The sequence below is a fragment of the Zonotrichia leucophrys genome, chromosome 2 (genome assembly GCF_028769735.1).
Source record: "Zonotrichia leucophrys gambelii isolate GWCS_2022_RI chromosome 2, RI_Zleu_2.0, whole genome shotgun sequence".
In the NCBI taxonomy this organism is placed as follows: domain Eukaryota; kingdom Metazoa; phylum Chordata; class Aves; order Passeriformes; family Passerellidae; genus Zonotrichia; species Zonotrichia leucophrys.
In genome coordinates this window covers 16772045-16797943 of record NC_088171.1, presented here as the reverse complement: position 1 = coordinate 16797943, position 25899 = coordinate 16772045, and the positions used below count along the sequence as shown (strand labels likewise).

At 37.3% G+C, this 25899-nt stretch overlaps 1 protein-coding gene across 5 annotated transcripts in view; it reads right to left on the bottom strand.

The window, feature by feature from the left end:
* MPP7 (MAGUK p55 scaffold protein 7) overlaps nt 1-25899 on the bottom strand; it is a 145675-nt gene that overhangs the window by 105798 nt on the left and 13978 nt on the right. The window contains exon 3 of one of the 5 annotated variants that reach the window (XM_064704046.1): nt 1132-1314. The exons of the other annotated variants lie outside the window; for them this stretch is intronic. The gene's annotated coding sequence lies outside the window, so the exon portion shown is untranslated. The remainder of the gene's footprint in view (nt 1-1131; nt 1315-25899) is intronic. 5 annotated transcript variants of the gene reach the window in all.

Here is a 25899-nt window from a genome sequence, read left to right as displayed (position 1 = left end):
GCTAAAAATATTGCAGCATACTAAAGGCCATCCACAAGATTTTGTTTAATAAGTTTTAAAGCAATTATTAGATATAAGTTAGCTGTTCACTTGTCCCCAGGCATAAACCTACAGTTTAAATAGTCTGGCAGGTTTTTTTAAGTATGGGGGTTTTTTACATCCCCTAGGCATTTACCCAGTGAATCTGGGTGGTTTGGTTAAGAAGGCAAAATACAGCAGAAGTTACCTCGCTGGACAACTTCTTCTGTGATTAAAAGAACCAAATAAAGAGCTAAAAGTTTATCTATTAAGATTGCTTACGTTTTTAGAATCTTTTTAAATTATAGAAGTTTATGAAGAAAAGAAGTTTCCAGTTAAAAAAAAAAATCAGCTTAAAAAAATATTTTGACATTCATCAAATCAGCACAAAAGTCCATTAACTTAAAATTTAAAGCACGGATAAGGAAATTAAGTATTCCAGAGTGAAAGCTCATCTTATGATGACAAGAGCTGTAAAACATCTATATGTAAAGCTAGCCAGGGTGCAGTTTAAAGGAGGAAAAAAAGAAGACATCATAGCCAAGGACACATTGTACCAATTAAGATGGAACATATTCACTTTACATTAATTCTGCTTGTTTTCTGTTTAACACATAAAGAAGGAGTCGGGTCCCAAGCTCTGTGACATTGCCCAGCGCGAGCTCTCCCGAGCAGCCGTACGAAGGAGAGAGGCATTTTTACTTTAACACGTGTAAGAAACTGGTTAAACAAAATCATTGATTACTAATGAAACATCTTGGATTTATATTCATCTTAAAGTACTTTCATCTGTTAAAAAGAAAAAAAATAAAACAGGAAAAAAACCAAAACCAACCAAACAAGGTGTTCTCATTATGAGTACATTATTGTTAACCAAAACTTCAGGTTCTTTGAAAAGAGTTCACTGCAAAATGCAGAAAATCTTGTTGATCTACATATATGCAATGTATTTCAACTCCATCAGTTTCTTTATTTTTCTTTATTTCACAGTAAATCATTCAGTACAAAAAAATCAAGCTCATTATTTAAGAAACCTATATACAGCATAAAGTTATTGCCCCCTGATCCTAAATATATATTAATGAAAAATAAATGACCTGATGAAATCCTTACCAGTAAAATGCTTAATATTTTGCTGGAATGGGATGGGGATTTTTTTTTTTCTAACGTGCAAATTAAGCTACATTTTTGCAGTGATGATGCTATTTTCTTTGGCTCACTTCATTTAGAATGCTTTGGAAGTTTTTGCCGGAGCCCAGCCATAGGCATTGCTGACTGCTGTATGGAATCGATTTGCTGCAACACAGAAATACCAGCTGTTACAGTATGTCCTGAGAGGGATTACCGAATATTCCTAAATTGAAGTTCAATCCATCTTTCCATAAAAATTAGGAGCCAGGGCCAGGAACGTAACAGCAGTATCAAGTGCACCTGAGGCATTTACAATACCCAGCAGAACTGTTACAACCAGCCTTTAAAAAGGGCTTATTTTTGAAATTTCATTATTCCAGTTGTACCTTGCTTCTATAGATCGCACCGTATCGGGTTCTGCTGGCACCCGCCGCGTGGAAACAGCGGCGCCCGCCCGGCCCCTCGCGGCCCCTCACGGCTCCCGCCTGACCCCTGGCGGCCGCGGGAGGCGCCGCGCCCGCCCCGCTCCCCACACGCGGCGGGCAGGAGCCCCTCGTGAGGCAACAACAGTGCCTTCCTTGCTTCTGCTTTTAGTTACTTTAATAAAAATGGATTTAGATGAAATAACAAAACGCATAACTTTAATTGTTTCTGCCTGTGTTTATCGGCATAATGAAAGACATCTCTATTTTAAGGCGTTCTGGTTGAATGGCAGGTGTTGGGGGGGAAATATAAGTCTCGGCTGTAAAAAGCACGGAAATGCTCCCGTCTTCCAACAGCTCCCACACAGCGCAGGGTCATCAGGCCAGACACAGCTCTGGTCACCGTCACCACCAAGGTCATTACAGTGACATTATTCACCAGGGTGACGTGCCCCGGTTACACAAGGCCAGGAGTGGGGCAGAAGCCTCCCAGAAGCACTGTCCAAACTCACAAAATTCTAGAATTACAGCTCTCCAAGGGAACCATTTTTCTGTATATCCCACATGTAAGAGAGGCCCCTTAGCAAAGCATGAGGGATAAATCTTGTTTGTGATCACTCACATTGTGAATACAGGACTGTAAGAACAGGCAGAGGTCGGGCAGATGCAGCAAGCAGGTGGGAGGCAGCTGCAGAGTGCCAAGATGAATGGCCTTCCACGTAATTTCAGCTTTAGTAACTTCTTTCTAGCATCCTCTATTGTTTTTGAATTGAAGTGACTCCATCAGTCATGCATACACTTTATTTCAGTCAAGTTCATTTTTCAAGAAAAGATAGGTAGAAAAGCTAATTCAAATTTGTACTTATGGCAAGCACCATGCAGTTGGAGACGGAACACATGAAGTCTTGGTTCTACCTCAGACTTCCCACACAAACCTCAATAAACTCCATAATACTTATTTCTGAAAGGGTATTTTACAAGTTACTCAATATTTTGGCACTTTAATGAATATAAATTGATTTTCTTCACATTGAAAAAGCAGACTGAAGACTTTTGATTATTTTACGACAGATAAAAAGAAGAAGTATGAACATAGCAATGCTACAAATCAGGTGGCAGGCAGTCTGGGGATGGGACACATGAACCCAGGTTATTTGGTTGTTTGATACTAGAAACATTCAACCTGTTTTTCTAAAGGATGCCACAATTATGACGACTATAACCTTGATTTGCAGGACTAAACCAGAATGTCTGCAAATGGTATTCAAAGTACCAGATAGAGATTTCATGCAGAGACAGGAAATTTGACAGCCAGTCAGTCTTGTATTCATTATGGGGCCTCAAGTAAATTGAGTGAGTACAGACATGTATACAAGACTCCAAAACCCAGTGAGCACAGGAAATTGCCAAGGGAGGTTTTCTAGACTGGGAGAAGTAAATTTGTTTCAGTAGACAAAATCTGAATTGAAAATGGTGGTCGACTCTTTTGGAAGCTGTAATGTAAGGGGATCTAGTGAATTCTTAAACTCTTCTGAAGAAGGTTTCACCTCCTCAATCACGCGGTCTCCGACAGGCTACTGGAACCCGCCTGTGGCTCCTGACAGGCTTCCAAAGCTGCTCAGCCACCCCTACGGGCAGTACATACTTGCTGGCAACAGCAACCTTCAAAAAATCTTCAACTTGAATTACAGCATAGAGGACATGTGCATAAACATGATGGGTCTTCAAAGATGGTGCAAAAGCGAGAAGCTACCCCTGACTCACTCAGCTGTGTGTGTAATGAAAATTAAAACTATTGCAAGAACCTCTCTGTGTGAAGTTGACTTAAAAACCTCAGAAGTGGCAACTATCAAATGTAACTAACCAAATGTAATTAAGCAATACACCAACACAGAAAACATGGACTGCCCCAAATTGCAATGGCCAACAGCTACCTTCATTAACTTTCTCAGGGACTTGTTATCATGTCAGTCTTCAGCCATAAGGAAATTTAATGGCTTCTGCATATTTTTCTATCAGTGTTCTCCATTTTATTTAGGTTACACCATAGATATCTGAGAAAGAGCCTCACTTTGTGAAAAGACTTTAAGAACAGTAGATTATTTAGGCACTCTTAAGCATCCACTGAAAATGTGTAAGTGCTTGGCATTAAATTATATATTTGTGGTTGCATCTTTAACAAACAGCAGTTTGGAAAAAATACTTCTAAAAAAATTTTATTTTGTAGTGTGACTTCTACTTCCATGGCTCAAATCTGACTGTGCATCAGGAGAGAGATGTCTCTGGCCTCTACTTATGGGAAAATGTTTACATATCTAAAAAAAAGGGATACTCTAAATGATAAAATCCTTGAGTACATGGAATAAAAATAGAGAGTATTTAAGAATTCATGTACTGAAAAAGACTAAGACAGTAGAAATTACTACCCCAGCAGTCTGTGATGGCTATTTTCAGCAGTTTGATCAACACCAGAACGAAGTCAGGCTTTGTTTGATCAACACCAGAACAAAGTTTAGGCTTATTTCCAGTGAGTGGCCCTCCTGACTGGTCTCTAGGCTACATGTTTGGACCTTTATAATTTTATTCTCTTTCTCTTCAAGAATGAGCTTCCACTTCACACTTCCCTTGCTGGATTATTAACAGAAAACACACAACTTCAATCACTACCTGACCACACATTTCCAAAAACATGCCAGAAGCTCATATATGGGGGAGATCCTCTCTCATGTTTGACTGAGTTTGTTCAAAGGGCTCAGAAGAAAGGCAGAAGGAAAAGAGCACAGTGTACAATTTTATTTCTTCACAACTTCAGCAAAAGACAGGTTTCTCCTCTTGATGAGAGCAATCCCGTGTCAATGGAAAACTCTCACTTACCTTAACAACTCCAACAGCAACACTGAAACTGGTATCACAATTTTCCTTTTTCAGACTGTTTTCCCCCATAATATTCCTTCATGGTCTGGAGCAAGACCATTTATCTAGATACCACTGTTATCTAAACCCTCTCTAAATACAAGTGTGAAATAATTCTTTCAATGAGTCAATACAACATAGAAAAACTAGAAATAAAATACAGAATATATGAAGATATTTAAAAGTTGGTAATATTGTTATTAACTTATATATTATGACGTATTATAGTTTAAGTTTTAGAAAGTTTCCTTGAAGCCTTAGTGCCATGCTGAATGTGAAATATGTTCAATGAGTATCAATATTAAAACAGAGGCAAGGCTTTTTGCAACCTGCACCTTCTCTGCCTTTAACACAAAAACCCCCACATGAGCTCTGTCCAGACTTAGATTTTTAATGTCAGTGTTTGAATTGAACACATTCCTCTAAATGCACGAAAACGTTCCTTTAAATAAACACACTAAAGCTACCAGTTTAATTTTAACCAGCATCAGTGTTGTAGATGTCCAATACCCTTAGACAGATCCAATTTTCTGCAAATAAAATGTACCAACTGACAGAATAATATTAGTTTAATATACTAGTTTAATAAAGCTATTCATTAAAATGTGACCTAAACTATGTCTCAGATCAAAGGTTGCTCTTTCAGTTTGAGTTACTGGTTTGGGCACACTTTTAACACTTTTCCCCTAGCTGCAAACCATTCCTTTCCTTGGAAAATAGCTGTCAGCAGGTACCACAGCCTCTCCATTAATTACCTGCACAAATAGTTTTGTTCTGGCAGTGTTTCCTGACAGTCTGTTTGAAAAATGTAACTACCTACAGTAAATTACGAACCTTACTGACCCCCAAAATACTGAAAAAAATTGGCAATTTTTCTATAAATGAGAGTTCAGCAAAACCTATTGCAATGAATCATCCAGTAACCTCAACACTCCCTAAAAACAATTTAAAATGTTTTGCACCAAGGGGCTCTGCAACTCCAATTTTAGAAATATACTTCAGATTTTAATAGTATTATAATGCAGTTTGAGCCCACATTTACTGAAGTGGATGGGAAATCTGTGATAGAAGTAAAAACAGGATTAGGACATCCTAAAGAAAGTAGTAAATATCTAATTGACGTAAACAGTTTAGCCACATATTAGCATCACCAACAAAACATGTATGCATCAATTCTCAGGTCTGTTAGACAGCCGTATCCAAAAGTCATCCCCACAATTACATAAATATTCAAATTATTACTTCAAACTCAGAAATACTTCCTCCAATGTCAGAATACTATTTTTCAAACTCAAAATTTTGAACACTTCTAGAGCTAAATAAGGTACAGATATTTTACAGTGCTTCCAAATTTTATTACAGAATTTTTGATCACTCCTCCTCTTTCAGATTAACTAATCTTCTGAACACTTCTCCTTTGTTCAACATAATTTTCCATAATCCTCCTCCATCAAAATGTGATGATTTTTTTAGAGGCTGGGTAAAGTAAAGAGATGAATTAGTAATTAAGCACGGGGTTTAATTTCGGAGAGCAAAATCAGAATAAGCCCCACTTTCTTAGTATGTGTTTTTATCCAAGAAAAAAACTCCACTACAATAATTTTCATTTTAATCAGTTTCAGATTGTTTTTTCATTGCAAAGTTTTAAAATTCAATGAGCAATCTGGCCAGTACACCTTTAGCTCAATTTTGAAACATTTTGGTTTATTCAATGGTAATTTATTAGTGACATCTTGAGCATAAGTGAGAAAAAATATTCCTCAAGTGTACATGTGCATTGTAAAAACAGTATTGCAGAGGAAGTCTGTGGTTGACTTTCATCAGTTTACAAGCTTCTTCTCAATCACTTTTCTGTGATTTAAATTTATAGAAGAAAAGAAATGTGAAGGTCAATAGCCAATCAATGACACATTCCAGTGCCTTTGCACTGCTGGCACATCAAGCGTACCGGACACTTTGTGCAGTCTTCTCTGAAAGTTCCATGTGACCATCCTTCATTCTTGAATTCTCCAATTCCTTCTAACTTCCAGATGCCACTGAAAAGCTCTCTTCTGACTGCATACCCTCCCCTCTTCCTTCTTGGCAAACTCTGGCAGCACCATTGCATCAAAGCCACTGTGTGACTTGTCACCTAGCATATACTTCCTCCCATTTTCATTTTCATTCTCTTCCTTTTCTCCATTTCCCTCTTTCCAGGAGAGAAGCTTCCCCCTCTCAGGCCCTGCTGTCCAAATTCTACATTGCAGTTTCTTGCTTCACATCTATGTCCATTTTACCTTTTCCTTTATGACACTGCCATGTACTCACTATTCTTGCCATGAATCCAAGAACCTCCAGCAATGAACTTGGCCTTTACCCTCTCTATTTATAAATATTCCCATCTCCTGATATTTTACTTTTACTTCCCTTACAGTTTTCACTTTCTCCTGTCTCCACTTCCACTCCCACCCCACTGATCTTTTACACCACTGTTCACATGGGAAATGTGAATGACTGTCACACCACTGCTTCCTAAACCTAGAGTCAGTTTCCAAATCTATTTCTAACCAGCAAATCCTTGCTCTAATACTCTCCAAATACCTCCTCTAAGGCTCTTCCCTTTCTTCTAGAACATGGATTAGTTGAGTTCAAACAGGTAAGAAGCCCAAAGTGTGTGGCACGTGTCCGCAGCTGCAGACAGCAACATCCACATGGGAAGGAAGGTGTGTCTGCCTGCAGCTCTGTAACATCTCCAGGATGGAACCACCCTCAGACTCTCCTGTGTCTTCAGGCACTTACAGGCAACTGCAATACTCTAAACATTTTGGAACCAATAGCGTATATAGCTTACAAAATTATACACTGGAATTCAAATGAGATATAGTTAAGAGTCCATCTTGACGTTTGATTTACTCTGTGACTCAAGTCACTCTGCAGACTTAAGTTATGTGGAGATTTAATTAGCAAAAAAGATATCACCTAGAATTAATTCTAATTCTATCTTGCCAACCTGTATAGCCCAAGTAATAGTCCCACAGTAATCAGAGGGTCAAGTCATATTTCCAAGACTTAAAATTGCTTAATGCAAATCTGAGATACTGCTGGATGAAGAGTCAGGTTTAAGGCAAGGGGTAAACTGTGTGTCAAGTTCACACTGCAGTGAAAACAAGCTCTCAGATTTCACTTCATTTGGCCAAAAAAACCATATTCAATCTTTATGAAGAAAATAATTTAAAATTATAAAAGGTCAATAAACACAAATGCTAACAGAACTAAACTTGGCAGCGCTACCTACATGAAGACTTTTTTTTCTGTTTTTCTTGTTTAACTCACAGCTTAATACATTGCTTTAAGTCTTAATGCATACCAGGAAAATACAGGATATGCAAAGAGTCCAAGTTAATGTTGCTGTTGGAAACTTAATGTTTGCATTTCCTGGATTTTGGAATTTTAACTAGGTGAACAATGCTGCATTGATTCTATTTTGGCATTTGCTAGAAATACCAAAGTTGTTTTTTTCTTTTTTTCCTTGTCTGAAACTGTATAAATCAGAGTTAAGCAATTTGATAGTGAACCTTTGGCATTTTTTGTTATTCATTGGTCCTCTTCAACTTACATATCTTGAAGTTTACTGGGAAATAACAAAAGTGCTAAATGAAGCAGTAAGCATACCTGAGCCAGCAAGTGTAGCTAAATTAAAGTGCATAAACATATTTTAAAAATGTAGTGCTTTGCAAAATCAAATATTGTGAATACAGAAGCTTTGATGACGCAACACATAACTATGCTAGAGTAAAATGTTTCCTTAAGCTGTCATTGAAAATTCCCTAATTGCAGTGATGAAGTTAATACAGGACTGTGCACTGTCCCCATACATGTCATATACTCCCTTATACTCCTGTAACAGGGTGTAACCAGAGGTCAATCTTCCCTCTGAATTGAAAAGCTAAAAATACCTAGAAGTCAAAAAAAACCAACAAACAAACAAAAATACCCCCACAACAACCCAGAGAAAGGGCAGGTAACTGAGTTCAGCTAAGTGAAGCTACTTCAGGTACAGAAGTTGTATTCACTTCAAAGCACTGCTCTCTTTCAGTACAGATCAATGTGTGTTCCTTATGTTAGGATCCTTGAGATGGCAAGATACGGAACAGAACAGGGGCTAGGGCTCATCTGGCACTCTTGGCTCCCATTCTGATAGATGATTTAAGGGTACAACACTGATAGAGATGAGTTAAATACATGTTTTAATCAACCTGCATTCTCAGTATTGAGAAACTGGTTTTTTGCTTGGATTGGGATTTTTTTAAATCACTACAGTAAGAAACGTGTCTCCAGCACTGCCTTTTCAAGCCGAGTTCCCACCCTTGAAAATGATGTTGTATAAAAGACCCTATCAAATGGAAGTATCTACAAAACAATCTAATTTCTCTGATGAATTCCAACACTGAGCAGGCTATGAAAGGAGAGTGATTGAATAAACAAACAGTGAGGAGGCCTCCTCTCTCTCCGACTGCTGTCCCGATGGATGGGCGGGGAGGAAAGAACTCACACTATATACATCAACAGTAAAACATTGACATTTTTTATAAACTTCTTTGTAGATTAGGATGATTTACAGGGCTTTGTACAAAATGATCATCAACGATTCACATTACTCTGAACGGCTGTGAAAAGCATGGGTGGGGTTTAATGAAGGGATGTACTGGATTTGTAACTTCAGAGTACGTTAAATGGTGCTGTCATTCCAGCATGACCACACTGCCTATGGGGGTACAAAGCCAGATAGCAGAAACACAGACACTGCACTCCGAGCAGAAACCAAATGGGCATCAAAACTAGTTTTCACCATGATTTTCAAGATACCAGAAAAACATTTCTACAGGTAAGTATTCAAAATAAGGTATTTTTAAAATGTGATAAATTGAAAACATTCCCAGAAACTTGCAACTTACAGCGCTCTAAGCCAGGAGAGGGAGCTCCTGCACTTTTCAAATAAGTCCGTGCGGATTTCATCTTGTCATTGGAAATAACAAAGCAGTTCTCATCTCATGCCATGCACAGGTCTGCAATTGATTGCTTAAGAAGAAGAATCTAATATGAAACTTTAGGATATATAATGCTTTAACTATATGTGACTGATATTGTTTAAAAAAAGGGGTTACCATTCGTTTATCTCCCCTCCTTAGAAAAGCGATAATTTTCACATTACATACACAACATTACTGCAATAACTGCCTGCAAACTGTTTAAGTAGCAAAATTATATGATCTATAAACAATAACACAATGGGTACAAAACCCCACTGAATTTCCTAACAGCAAAGGGTGTTCTTCCTATTTCTAAATTGAATAAGCTAGAATTACAAGAAATGAAGGACAGGATTTTGGTAATTTTAAGGAAATTCAGAAACTGGAGAAAGGCCAACTAAAACAAATATTTGCAATTTATTACTGCAGAATATTTTCACAGTTGCATTTTGTCAATCCATCTTTTCATGAAGGTGGTGTTTTATAAAACATTTCATTCTAGAATAGCTATTAATTAAGTGCTTCTTTTTCTCCTTTTCTAATCAGGATAAATAAAAAAATATTTCTCAGATTTTGTGGTCTGTTTCCATACTACAAAGGCAGTATTTACTCAAAGTGAGAGCAGACAACCAAAAAGTCAGAGGGGACAAAACACAAGTTTTCATAGTGTGCTCGAACAGAACACATTCATTATACCACAATCATCACTGTGATACCAGTAACATTTTCTAGGTTGAGGGAATATTCATGGAATAAAATTGATTAGGTATTTGAAAGTTATCACTATGGCAAATTTCTAAATTACTTCTCTTCAAACTACACATACATAGTGAAATGCCTGGTTTACAACTGAACTAACACACCTTAATCCTGGAGATAACTTTCTGTTTCTTGTTCAGTTAAAATGTCCAAGACTGAGCCAATCATTATTTTTTCTAAGTCTTGTAAAGAATGTCAGAGAAATGTTTACCCATTGAAAGAAGTCAATCTGTGAAAACTCCTCACTAGAAAGCACATGCTAGTTTGAAGCGGAAAAATGTCAAAAATGTAAGACATCATTTGGAGTATATAGGAAATAACATATTTGCCTCTCCTAATGGTTTAAGTTCCAGGTAAGCGCTTGTTTCCCAATTTACATACATTTCTTCCTTTTCATCAAAATTCTCAGCCTTCCAGGTTCCCTAACCAATGCTTTGATATGTATAAACTTTGATATATGGTATTATTTTCTATATGGTAGAAGTGACAACATTCTGTATTTCTTTTCCAAGGAAATGAAGCTTCTGCTTCATAATTTCTTCCGCTCCTTACTGATGACTGTATTAGCATTTCCCACACAGCTCTCAGCTTAATCAGAAATAAAACCTAACATCATCATATTCCAGCATCCAATTAGCCATCTGGTCTATGTAACTTGTCATTTGACAACTGTAATATTCTTGAACTAATGCTCTGTGCTTGAAAACAAAACTGACAGCAAAATCTACTCATCAATGAAATCTGGCCTCATGATAGAGAAAAATGATGCTCAAAATTTTCCCTTTGCGTCTTCTGTGACCTTCAACTAGGGTGGTAAAGGAGGAAAGAAAGGAAAGTCATAAAGATCAAAAGAAGGGCAAAAGGAGCAGTAATATTTGCTGCCAAATTTCACATCACTGTCAGCTTTTACAGTATAGCAGTATAATTATGTAGTATAAATTTCATGCAGTTTCATAACTACTCTTCTCTCACTCATCGGTAGGCTTCAGATTTGTGGAAAATATTAGAGTATTACTGTTTTTCATGGAATATTATTTGCCAAAGTATCACTGTCACAGCTCATTTCAGGTATAGCAGTATGATTAAAGAATACTAAGGGGGCTTTGACATGTAACTTAATTTTCACAAATAGTGTAATTGTTACTCATAACATTATAAACTGGCTTAAACAGACATTAGGTCCTGGAAGTTAATTCCCTAGAAATTACTAAGTGGATACCAGAAGATATTTCATCATTATGTAGCCCACCAGTCCGAAACAAAAAAAAAAAACCACCACCTTTCAGCTGAAAGGAATATAGCCAGCAACAGGCACAGGGACTGGCAAGGAAATGGAAGTGCAGAGGCACATAAGCTCTCTGGAAGAGTTTTTCAGTGCGGCCTAAATTCTTGAATCCAACAGCCCAATAGAAGAAACAGCTGAACACAGAGAACAATGACACCCATCCAGCTGTCTTTATTGTTAGGCAAATGGACCAAAACTTTGGAGATTCAAATTGATTTTTCAAAAGGAAATTTCTCTTCATTTAAATGTCAAGCACATATTAAGGGAAGAAAGAAAAAGTATTTTCTTTTGAAATAACTCTGTTTTAAATTTGTTGTTACACAACACATTCATGAAGCCCAAGCTGTGCTTCTCCAAGGTCAGCTCCACTGGTCACCAAAGTCTCCTCTGCAATTCTTGCCTCTGCCCTTCCTAGCTGAGACAGTAAGGTGGCAGAGAGAAGAAAGAAAACTCTTTTCACACTGCTGTCTAGTGTGAAAACAAGTAGAAATAAGAGACTCATAACTTCACAGCTTGTAGCTACAAATGCAGCTTACTAAATAATTTTTTCCTAAGTACCACATCACACTATTTCAAGCAGACAGTGTAAACAGAAACAAACAGATTAATGATAATAATCAAATTTAAAACAAACAAGCCCTACCCCAGGAGTTAATCACACAAAATATACAAGTAAGTACATGTAAATAATGAAATACAGCATTTTTGAAGATCAGTAGAGTTTGCTTCTGTGATGAATACATATCTTACATATTGTCACAAAAGAAGATGAATAAGAGTTGCTAATCTCCTTCCTCTTCTGGCTACTCAAAAAACTCCTTCATGCCCTCATGAACTACAAACTTACTGAAAAAATAATAAGAACTAGACCCTCTAGGTTAGAAAGCCATGCCAAAATCAGAGCACTGGTAGGTGATTTTTCAAAAAATCTCTTTTGTTCTGCTATCTTGAACAATACAGAATAACTACAGTGGGCATGCCCAGCCTCTAAACTCCCCACAGTCACAGGGAAGAAGAGGGAACAACAGCATTTGCAGAATACCTGCCTCACCAAACACCCTGTGGTAACACTATCAGTTTTAATACCAAAGCCATCAGATCTATAGTATGCCAGAGATCAGTTGCAAATAATGTCACAGGAGCTTGTGGAACAGTTACCGATGTGCAAATGCATAAGTGTTTGAAAAATAAATTACTGCTGTACGAAGGGGAACTTAAAAAAAGGGGGGAGAGGGAAGAGCCTATAAAAATAACAAAGCCTCTAGCTGTAGGGAACCCTGAATAAAAAAATACACCAACGAGGCACTCAGTAAGTTCTTCATGACCATGAAAAGCATGGAAACATGCTGTTCTACACTGGATACAGATGCAGACTGGTTGAGTTTGAGCTAGCCACCTTAGCTACCACTCTTCTCCCTTTGCTTTTTGGGACCTAATTAATTTTACAACCCACCAGTATCAGCTGGTCAGCTTGATTCCTGAAGCCAGACGCCGGTAGGGAGCAGCCCCACCACCAGCTCTTGTGGCAGAGGCAGCAGAGAGCAGGCACCCTGTGTGCACAAGCAGCCACCTCTTGAAGTGGCTCAGCAGGACGGTCTGCAGGGAGCAGCTCTGCATGTTTCACTGTTCTTATCTTTCACCCCAAATAAACCCACCCTTGCCTCTGGGTTTAAGGCAATCTGCAAAACAGTCTTTATGTGTGCAAGGAGGAGGAGAAGAGTATGAGGCTAATGGGGAAAAAAATTGCCCTGGCACTGATTGAGAGGTAAAAGAATCCTTGAAAACAAAGTGCAAGCAAGTATGACCAAAGAATTTGCTATTAGCATTACTTCCAAACCTTGCTGAAGACACTTGCAATATCTAATCTTGCAATATCTAATCTCACCATAAAAGCTAGCTTGGAAGTGGAAGATGGCTCCTCCTATGAAAACCTAACAAGTATACCTTGAAACAACCTATGTTCTGTGTTAACACTGAGGTATCTTGCATCTAAGTCCATCTTCTGCAGTTGTAAGTAGTAATTCTCTGTCTTCACACTGCCCAAAATACAGCAGCCCCTCTCACTCATTGCATGGATAATCCATGCTCACTGTGTACTAGACTTGTCTTTACTATCTTGTGTACTGGCCTTATTTGCTGCAAACCAGCCACATGCAGCTCTGAAGACAGGATGACCTTTTGCTGCTTCTGCATTTACACACTATTTGCTCAATATACTAAAAGTTATTGAAACATTAGAAGTTAATTCTCACTTCAAAAAAAAAAATCTGAAGATAAGTGTATTTCAAAAAGACTCCTGTTATTTTAAGTACATAATCATGGCCCAAAGTGGTAAAAGGTAAGAACCTATAGAAATATTCATCCAATAGAATTGTCTAAATTTCAAAGTCTAACAAAACAATATATTAAAATAGGTTCCAAGGGACAGAGTTTGCTGAACTATTACTGTCATGGACATATTTTATGAGAAATCCTTTTGCCAGGATTTTTTCTCCTGAGAAGCTGAGAGACCTCAGAAATGAAGGTAAACAATAATTATCTGCTGCTGTGGAATGCAACGGGTGCATCTTTGGTTGGTCTCATGCGGTTGTTTTTAATTAATGGCCAATCACAGTCCAGCTGTCTCAGACTCTCTGGTCAGTCACAAGATTTTATTATCATTCTTTCTTTTCTATTCCTTGTTAGCCTTCTGATGAAATCCTTTCTTCTATTCTTTTAGTACAGTTTTAATATATAATTTTCTTTTAATATAATATATATCATAAAATAATAAATCAGCCTTCTAAAACACGGAGTCAAGATTCTCGTCTCTTCCCACATGCTGGGACCCCTGTGAACACCAGCACATATTACCCTGGACAGTATCACAGCCTCTTTACATATGCAGAGAATATTTCCTAAATGTCAGATTACTCAACTACTTCAATGCAAGAACTGGCCTAAAATCCAAGTGACCGAGTAGAACTTTCACACAGGAGTGTTTTTTACATTTTCCTGTATACAAATGAAAAACTAAGCACGACAGGAAAATCTGCTTGTTCTACCTTCTCAAAAGATGGCAAATTTGATGTATTCCCCTAAATTATCATGGAGGCTAGTATTTAATTTTTTCATGAAGCCATATGCACATTTACTAGTAAGTGTTATCATAGGAATGCACATCTGAATTTTAACTGAAATATAAAATTATTTATTACATTCTTTATGCTTGAAATTCAAAAATTACTTACTGGCTACTTCCACTGAAATTAAGAGCAAAAATATTATTATGTTAAAAAATTAAAAGTTGCCTTTTGTTCTTATCAGTAAAAGTTAAAAAATAAGAAAATTCATGTTAAGCTATCCAACTGCTAATATTAAAATGTACAGAAGTGCATTGTATATCTTTGCAAGGAAAAAGTGCCTTTAACTAAAACGAATGAATGTCTTAAGAAAAGCTGAAGATGTTTCAGGGCAAATATGAATCTAGATATTTATTTTCATGTAAACACTAACAAATTGTTGTAAAATCTGGTTATTACAAAACAATTTGACTTATAAAAGTTCTCTGTACTACAGTGTACTTTTACAGTTTTCACATATTTCCAAAATATGCAAGAGGGCACCATTGTACTTAATCCCCAGATTCAAAGAGAAGGCACAGATGGCCTTAGGTCAGGAGCCTGAATTATCTGTAGTGCCCTTTTTGTTTGCCCTTTTTCATCTTTTTGAGATGCTCTAACATTTAAGGGCAGTTTAATGAACACCTGTATGTACAACACCACAGTTAGGATGAACTTAAGCCTCTGTGGAACAGACAGAGAGGATATCTGGAAGCCAGCTTGCAGACACACACTGGAAACTCAAACTCAAGTGTATCTATTTAGCAACATCTCTTGAAAAATTTTAATTACCTAGAAACACTAATTAAAATGTGATTAAACTCATTAGAACACCGTAGCTGCAGAGGCAGGAGCACGATATAGTTCTCCATTCCAGTTTCCAATGCTATAATAATTGCTGAGCTTCCCTTTCCCACAACCTTTTGCCATAGCTGCAATAACCTGGCCTTACTGTAGTCTTACACCTCAGACAATAACTGAGATTGAGGCATCTGTCCAAAGAGCATCTTGTATCACATAGGATCAACAAAACATTTATACAAAATGAACTCAATGAAGCTCTAAGTGCAAATCTCAGACCTGCTCCATTTTAGAGCACCTGACCACTATTCTTGTGATATTCTTTCAGATTTGGTTGTGAAAAAAAGCTTCCCCTGATTAAGAAATCAGTCTTTACACAAAATCCACGTATATTATCATGGCAAGCAATCAACAGCTCCATGGCTCAGGAGCTGAACAAACTGGGGCTTTCTGAAACCCTGCACAAATCCTTGTGGCTGGCGCTCAGTAAGCAGCAGCAATCATTTACCACCAGGCACAGACACAGCAGCAAGAGGGCACAGCACATGGACCACACAAAAACTGGCACGACCAGCCCTGCTGCATATCCTTAAGGCCCTTCTCAGCTCATATATTTTTGGCAGGCTATGGATACAAAACCAGCTCAGCAGAATACATGAAACACAGCATCATCTGAAACATAAAAAGACAAAATTTTCCTGTCCCACTCTTAAACAATACACAGATGTTCCAAAACTTTAGTATAAGTCTTTTAGTCTCCACAGCTCTCCTTGCACTAGAAAGGACAATCTTTCCAAACTAAATGAGAAAAGGCAATTTTTTTTCTTGTATTTCCAGGAGAAAAGACTGACATCAACCGAACACCAAAGGAAGAGTGAGATCTATATCAATGTTTGTTTAGGCATAATATACTGTGCTACCTTATTTGTTCTCCTCATTTTCAAGAAACCACATCTTCTTTAAAATACCAGCTCAGAAAAAAACTAGTTATGGACAATCAGCAGAAAGAATGTCATATGTAAAGTCATGAAAGGACCAAAAAAAACAAGGTGAAACTTGCTCCTATTAATCTGCAGGAGGTGCTGGGCAGCTGCCAAGCTAGTTAATTCAAATACACAAACAAGTTAATGATGACCTGAGGGAGCAACACTGGATTTACACATCGAAAAAAACACTGTGCGCAGGAAAATATTAAGAAACTGAATGTACTTTATATGCTATTATTTCAAAAGCTCTTTAATTCACCAGATGGAACCCATGTACCAAACAGACAAGCAGAGGGTCCCAAGGGAATCCTATCACAGTCCCCATTCCCATCACAGGATTGGAATTTGCAACGGAAACTTCAAAGAAGTAAAACTAGGAAATCTCCTGGTTATAAGTGCTTTTGGAATACCCTATCATGCACCTTCTAGGGATCGAAATGTCTTATTGTGTTCAGCAAGTTCACATGATCTAAACAAAAAATACCTAATTTTTTTAATTATCAAAGTGTAGTAGAGAGACAAAACCACGATCTGTTCTGAGCTTCCATTCAAGCTATAGTTTCCATATTTTAATACCAACAGTGGAAGCCTGAATTCTCAAAACAGGAAGGAAACATACTTGTTCACTCCTGGGTTCAAAGAGGTATACGAAAGCACTTTGTTTTCCAGTCAATTGCTGATATTAAGTAAAAAACTTTTGTCAAACTCTCTAAGTAGAGTGAAATAATTCACATTCTTCAAATGCTTTCAGAGTTAACTGCAGGAGAAATAAAAGGCATCACTTCTAGTTTCACAAATAGACAGATCAGTTTACATCCTAAAGATGGGATCAGACTTTACATAAACATGGGACAGAAACATCTATACATCTACCGACAAACTATTCCTAAAATAATTGTATCATGTTCTTGTTTAAAGTAATTCTATATTACATTTTTTCTATTTTAAATAATTCTCTAAAAACATTGCAAAAAAGATCAAATATCTTGACACTTCACACACCCCACACCCCCTCAAAAAAAGATGGTAACACTTCCCAGTTCCCAGAAATATCTGGTGTGAGCAGAATCACTGTATGTCTTTTGCTCCTAAATTCAACCACATTCATATGTTCCACTGCATTTTTATTTCATTTTGAAAACAGAGTAGAATGAAAACAGAACTGATGGTTGTTTCCTTGCAAATCAAGTATCTCCCCACTAAGCCATCAACCCTTCTGCTGAATCAGGAAGTTCAGAATTCAGCTGCAGTACAAGATTCCTACATTGCATTGAGGACAGGCTACTCAAAAAGAACTAGATTTTTCTGTCAACACAATGTTTATATCACAGGATAATCTGAAGTACACTCAAAACCAAACATTTTACATGTTGAACAATCACCCTTATAAAACAGATACAGACATTAATTATTGGAAAGAAGTCTCCCTTTTTCCTTCTCACTGCTATGCCAGGCATTAAAACACTCCTTTGCTCAACTTGTCTTTAACACAAGCATATTCCAGTATTCTGAGGGCTGTAACTTTCCTTAGTACCTTAGAAGCAGCTGTCCCAATCTTCTGTATTTCAAGTAATTCACACCTGAAAAAACTAATTAACTTTAGCAGTTGATACAAGCACCACAAAATGTTCTTCTGAGGTCCTAAAAAGGTACACCTCACCTAATGACCCCACCAGACTTCTCTCCACTTTCTAAATGTTCTCATCTATGTCAATTTTAGTTGTGTAGAGAGACTCAGCTGCCATTCAGAGGTCAAGTTCATTTGTCACACATCAGTGGTGCTGTAATTGGCCTGTAAGAATTAAAGTTTCTAAAACAATACTTAAAATATTTTAGTGAGTGTAAGACACCCACGCTGTCTCTTTAGGCACTCATTAGCCATCATCAAGTCTGAACTGCAGCTAATAAAACCACAATTACTGGTCTTGCCTGGGAATCACCTGTCTTGATTCCCATCACATGGTGAGTACAGAAGAAAGGCTGAACAAAACCTTGTCACCCTCTTGCACACTCTACAGCTGTCTTTTCAGTCCTACAGAACAAACTGGAACCAAGGGATAACAGACTTTTCCACTCCATTCCACATGGAAATGCTTGATCTCAATCATTCTGTGACCACTTTGATGGGATACTTTATGGAAAAGGAAGTTTAGAAAAAATAAAACACTTGGGAAAGTAACTGACTTGTATTTTAGTATAAAATTATCAATACCTAGCACTTTCAGTCACTTCAGTTTCTACTAATCCAGAATACATCTGCAATCACTGCCACCACTACACTGCCTCTGTTTTGCTGCTTTTTGATCCACTTGTGAAGAATGTGCACACAGATGGAAAGTCAGCTTTGTGTCCTCTACATGAAAGCAAGTCATTGATAGCCTGGTGACCCAAGCCCAACAATTCACATTCCCCCAGTGCTGGCAAAGGCAAGACATCACCTTCCTGCTCAACAGCCAACTTTGAACAGGAGATGAAAAAAGTAACCAAGGAAACACCCCAAACCACTCAATACTTAGCCACAGTGACAGTCCATGAAATACAGAATTCTATCTTCAGGACAGCCAGCACAGAGTATCTACTACACACTGAAGATGACACAAGTGATAATGATGACACATAATAAAAATTATTTCCTCCCCCACCAATCAGCAGCACAGCATCCACCTAGGTCAGACTGACTCTGAACTACCACCAGTAATACTGACAGATTTGCAAAGCTCCTTGGTGAACCCATTTTTTTGTTTTGACTTTTCACAATATGTTGTGAAAATAAGTTCTATAACTTATGTCAAGTGTAAAGCATTTTTTTTGCATTGTGTTCAGTACCCCAAATTCTCAAAATCATGAGTAAATAATTTCCTATTAATTTCCTCCCAGCATTTATAATTATCTTTCATGTCCTCCTTCAAGCACCTCTGTTTCAAACCAAAATTAATTTTTTTTACTTGTTTTTTTTTTTTCTTTTTAATGGAGAAGCCATTTCATTATGTTTACCTCTCTTTTTACTATAGTAGCTAAATATCCCAGAAGATTTAGAATTACATCAGTCCTAGAAAAGAGGCAAATGTTCAAGCATTTACAAAATTTTGATGGGAAGTAATATTGCCCAGAATTTTGGAAACAGGCTGTAGATTTTTTAATTTCTATTCTGCCTGTACAGAAACTCAGAAACATCACAACATTTCAGCAAGTTATGTAGGAGGCAGGGCCCAACCTGCCCATACACAAGAACTGGGTCACAGAACTCAACACCCATCTTGTCATGAGACTTGCAGAGGGTGATGGAACAGGGACACATGCTCTACTTCCGATTACAAATGCTGCATCTCTTTTGTCTTTCTTGATTAGGGAAAACCAATGAATCCACAGCCTCACCACCCTGCTGCAGAATTATCCCGGTCTCTCAATTTAAGCTGAGCATTTTCCTGTCACCCAAAGCTCAAAAGTGGACACTTTCTTCATAGTGCAATTCCAAAACAATCTTTCATAGTAACCTATGTTAAAAGAAAACAGTTTTTAAAGACTAAGATTTGCACATAACACATTTTTCTGGGCTTATCCCAGACAAAAGTGAAACAAAACCATTTACAGCAGGATGGGAAACGGCATCACAGTGCCAAGTGCAGAACTCCATACTACATAAGAAAGTGATCACAAGCAGAAAACCTGTGATGTGAATAACAACATACAGCTTCTAACAATCCGTCATTAGCTATGAAATAAGCATATAAATCCCCAGTACTTTAGTATTATGTTTAAGCAGAGATGTCTGTTTTCCCTGACACATCTGTTGAACATGGCAAAGAAATGCAAGATCTTTACCTGTAAGAGTGTGTGAACTCTCTAGAATGCTACAGCCAAGATCATTTGTTACAGAAACTTGTCTCTCCAGAGTGTTTTTATTAATGTCACAACAAGGAAGTTTTTATTTTGAAACAAACCAAGTTCTGCCATGCATAAATCTATCTAACATAAACCTCTAGAGCTGACACTTTCTATAATGTTTCTATAATGCTTTTCCCAAATAGGAAAGCAGATTTCACTAAGCTCACATAGTAAACCACAACTCTCCATCACATAACAAAGTGCTTCAATTCAATACCTCCTTAAGCTAATCATTATAAGTTGCACATTACAGTCACTTCTTAACTGATCTAGACATAAATACAATATTGACAAAAGTGCTAAGAAACACATTTAGGACAGCAAATTTCCAATGGGAAATGGAGAAAACCAAGAGATAAAGAATTCAGAATACTCATTAAAATGAAAAATGCTTTCTGCAGTTACTCAGTAGGAAGCTGAATAAGTCTATTCACTGAAATTAGCAAAATGAGTTTGCCTTCTTTTCTCTGAATTCTATTAATATACAGACATCGTGATACAAAATAAGTCTGCACATGCACTTGGATCCATTTTCATTCTGTTTTGAACTGGGATGTCTTGTCTTTGCCAATTTATTAACAGAGACAGAAACATGACTATTTCTGCCTTTCTCTAGATGTGTCTTCTTTCATCTGTCCTACACACTTACCTATGTTACATTGTGACCAATTCCTGTATAAATTGATAGAAGTTTATACCCACTAAAAAAATTAAGAATCTGGTATTTTTATATGACTGTAAAATATTCCTGTATTTGGTTTCTGTTTTGTTTCTTGGGCCTTATATAATCATAGTGTCTAGTACAATCATGTCTTTGCTTATTTTCTCTATATCAGATCAACCCGCCTACTTGAAAAACGCAAGTTTAATTTCAATTTGGAAGTTGTTTGTACTGCTAAAGTATGTTCTATGTAAGAAAACATTCAGGCACTTAAGTCCTTAGCACCTGTAACTAAAACTGCAGCTTGTGACTTTAGATCCCAGTACAATAGATTTAGATTGGAAGCACTGTGTACTTGGTCGACAAGTTTCAAGAGGGCTCCTTCAGAATTTTACTTGTGATTAAGATCTAATTCAAGGCTACCAGCCTGTAAAAAGCTAGGAGTTTTAACTGCAGCTATGAAATGAAGGTATGTCTGCAAGTGACAGTGCAGGGTTACATGGAATCCAAAGCACCTGCATGCTGTGAGCAGTCAGAACACACCAGCCAGCGCCGCGCCCTGACTGAGGGACTGCTGCACACACCAGAGATCCACCCCACTGCACAAACCATTCTCCACCAAGCTGGAGTCAAAATGCCTTCTGGTTTAGGATACTCTGTGAGAGAAACCTTCAAGGAGTTCTCAGCAATATTTGAAGGCCGTCACTAAGGGCTGACTGGAGGTGGACCCCTATGTATCAGCAGATTACTGGCGACTTAATGACAAGCAGGACAGGAGCAGACAAGGAAGGAGTTTTAAAGGGAGGTCTGGTACCCTGTGTAGAACTCACCTAGAAAGAGAGATTCTGCAGAATAAAAAAAAAAAAAAAGAATGACAAGATACAATCAACAGCCTTGGAAATTCTTTGCAGCAGAATTGTTTCAGAGAGCAGCATGACCAGATCCTGAGTATTACAAGAACACAGAATACACTGCAGCAATTGACAAAAGAGATTATGCCGTATTACTCTATAAGAAAGAATATATCCTAAAGATAGTACTACGGGATTTGAAATGACTAAGACTTAAATATAGTCTTGACATAATGCTGAATTTGTAAAATATTTTCCTGTTTATGAGCTCAAGTTAATGACAGAACAATGGTATCATTCATAGAAAATCATTAAAGGACATAAAAGGAATTTTAGAAATGGTAATGGCATTATGTTATGAATAGTATTATTCAAGAACACAATCTTTTTAATATTACAAGTTAAGTGTTTCCAATAATTTACTTGAAAACCAGAAATAATACTAACAAAATACTTTCCAGTGCAATTTTAACAGTATTTTTAAAAATTTCATAGTATATATTCAGACATTGAAAGCAACGAAAAATTTACATTTTTGTAATTGACACAACTGCAGTTTTAACTAGTGACACTATGTCAGAATAATTAATATTAATGTGGCAATGTATCAAATCCAGTCTTGAACAAATGATTGTGCAATCTGCATACCAAATGCATAAAAAAGTGAAATTGCTAGAGATGATCCAGGAAAACAACACACACATAATTTAGCCTTTCTAAACTAAACCTAGGTTTGTGCACAAAAATATAATTAATAATATTATTATTACTAATACTGTTTTTAGCTTTTTATTGAGCTTAACAACATGGTAAATAAAAAACAAGGGGTCTTACTTCCCTCTAAACAAACTACAATTCATTACCTTATTTTTCTGTACCCCAACAGATCAACTACTGCAAAGCTTTCATCTCCTATTGTCACCAGTGAGTGAGCAACTGAAAAAATAGGAAGAGGAAGCCCTTCCATTAAAATAATCTTAAAATAGTATCTATCCAAAAATATCCACTTCAATTTAAAAAAAATCCTAGCGCGTGTTGCCTTCAAGTAATGATTTATTGAGGAGGATGCCTCTGTAGCTTCTAAGTTAGGACTGACATTTGAACAAGACACACCCAGGCACAAGTATATATCAAACTGAACTAAGCCTGGTTTTCCAAGAAGACAAGAAAGGTACTTCTATCATCACATAAAATCTGGAAGGCAGGTTTTTTTCTATTCCATTAATTCCACTGAAAGCAATGCACATTCACAAGAACTTCTAAAACAATGTTCTTCAACTAAAATCACTAGTTCTCCTGCTCCTTTTCTTATAGTTGTTTTTTTTTTCCAGTGCTTTTCATAATGGATATTAGGAGATGAAAGTATTGAACTGTCATACCAAGGAGTACAACCAGCTCTCCCCAGACAACTTCCTCCACAATTAGTCTTTTGGAGAATCTAACATGTTAATCACATTTCTCAGTGCAAGGTAGACACTGCCCAATTTCTTTAAGATCCTGTTGGATCCCTTGGTCCTTGACAATGAGCTGCTCCTGCTTTCCCATCCAAGGAGCCACACAATGTTCATTCTGAGCAGCAATAGAGAGGATTCTCTTCCCCAGTCATCTCCTTGCCAATATCCGAATAAAGGTACTATCATCTTCTTGCCCCCACTTCTTTCTTCCCACTAGAAACAGAACAGTGCTTAGATCATCATGATCCATTATTGACCACTCTTAAGAGAAATTCAGTTATAGAGTACAGAACAGATGTTTTTTGCAATATATTCTTCAGTCTTAAAGAAAACACATTACTTTGAGACAGTATCCTGAAAGACAGCTATGGTATTAGAAAAACAACTGTGCATCAATAGCATTACCCTTCTTTATCCATAGCAGTAACATCCACAGTGCAGGTGCTCACTGCTTTTAGCAATTTCAGTGCAACCCAAAAGCAGCACTAAACCCAGAAAACCCAGCAATGTTCACTGGTTGAAGCAGAAAGAAATCTGTGTTTTAACTTTGTGCTCCAGCCAGAACAAATGCTTGCTGGCTGCACAATGCAAGCCTTAGCCTAATGTTCATACTTACATCTGCTATTCTTCAGCTGTCAGACTGAAGAGGAACACCAATGAGCTACACAACTCTGCTAACGCTGATTTAAATGCAAATGAGAATCAGACAACATGCAGAGGAAAACAAGCTTCTGAAAAAAACCACTTATCTCAAAAACAAAAAGGATGTTCCAGAGTGTTTCTCTTTATCCCTTAAAAGCATTTGAACTGAATAACAGCAAATACCAGCTCATGAAAGATGATTTAAGTAAAAAGGCGTATGCTACCATTGTAATACTGCTTTCTGAATTCTAAAGAAAACTGAAGTAGAATGCCACCACTTGAAATATTTAATAAGGCAGGAAATCTAAATCTCACATCCAATTTTCTTTCACCAAAACCTCTTTATCCTTCACATTACAGTAACTTCATTTATTCTTAATATTAACAGGTGCTGTTTTAATTCAGTGCCAGAGTCAGGACAGGACATAAGCATAATATTACATTTGGAAACATGAGTGAAATTTGGCAGAAGCTGCCGTGTTGAGGTATCTCAGACACTGCACATGTGCTCCTTGCTGTGAACTGTGCCAGCTAGGAAAGCTAAACCACTTTAAGGCAAGATGTCTTGCAGATCAGAAGCATGGACTGCCCTTTTTTTCATATTCCATACAATATGGACACAAAAACCAATCCCATAATGGCTGTCTGGGCACACATTGTTTCCTTCTGCTTTACAGCCATCCCCACAAGTGTGCAATCATACCAGTGTTCAACGATTTTTTAATGAATTCTGCTTCATAGCATCCAGGAATTGTATTTTTAAAGAAGTCACTCATGCATGAAGGAAACCATTGTCTCACACTGAGAAACACAGACGATTTAGCAGGTTGGAGCTAAAAATCAGCAGTTAGCATGACTATTTTAATTTTTTTCATTGAAGAAAGTTCTTCCCATTCTTTTTTCACTTCCAAGCTAAGGAACGCCTTAAGAGCCAAAATTGACTAAATTTCATTCTGTTACAACTTTGCCCAGGTAGAAGCCTAACTTTTGAGAGTTATCACATAGGAAACCAAAACAACATAGAAAAATGCAAAGAAAAAATTTTGAATTATTTTTCATTTTAACAGTAAGTTTCACAGCTAGGTTATCCTCTTCTTAGGTCTCCCATTCACTATAATCTTGCCTTATTTAACTGAGCAGAGTAGGAATTTTTTTTTTTGCAGTTGTGTTATGTCACCACTTAGAAACAAAAAAGAAATTATTTAACTTAACAGGTAAATTCACAGTTGGGTTTTCCAGTATAGCCTGTAAATATAGAAAATATTTTTATTTTAAACCATAACAGCTATAAATTCCTGTTTGTTTTCTTGTATCAGGATTCAAAAGCACAATGTCTGTCTTTGAAAAAAAAAGATACATACATGAGGGGTTTTTTCTTAAAAAAAAAAAAAAAAAAAAAAAAAAAAAAAACACAACATAAATTGAAACAACTCAAATTTCATGCCCAGAAGTGATATAATCAATGATGGCCATTACTATTCCATTTCCTTATTACAGGTAGAAATGGAATCAAGTTGTTAAGAAGTTTTCTGGTCAAACATTAAGCAGAAAACAGTACTCAAACAAGTGCTAAAAATATTAAATTCAAATAAAACCAGATTGATTGGATGTTAATTCTCCTGCTCTCCAGTCGCAGAGTTTGCTTTCCTGGAAAAGCAAGAAGAATTGAATCTGTATTTCACAAGAACACACCTGACACATCAGCCTGCAGGACACTGCCCAGGACTGCCGTGTCCCCCTGAGAGGAAGGTGACAGTGGCACCTGGGGACACTGTTCTGATCACAGCACAGTGCTGCTGGCTTAATGGCAGCACTCAGTGATCACAGAGGTCTTTTCCAAGCTTGACAATTCCATGGTTCTGCAACGCAGTCAGAAATGCACCTTGATGGGCTCCGGACAGTGGGCAAGAAGTGTGGATCTGCAGTCTGGGGACTGGATCCCCCTAGCTAGGCACGAACCACCAGCTTACAGCTCTCTGGG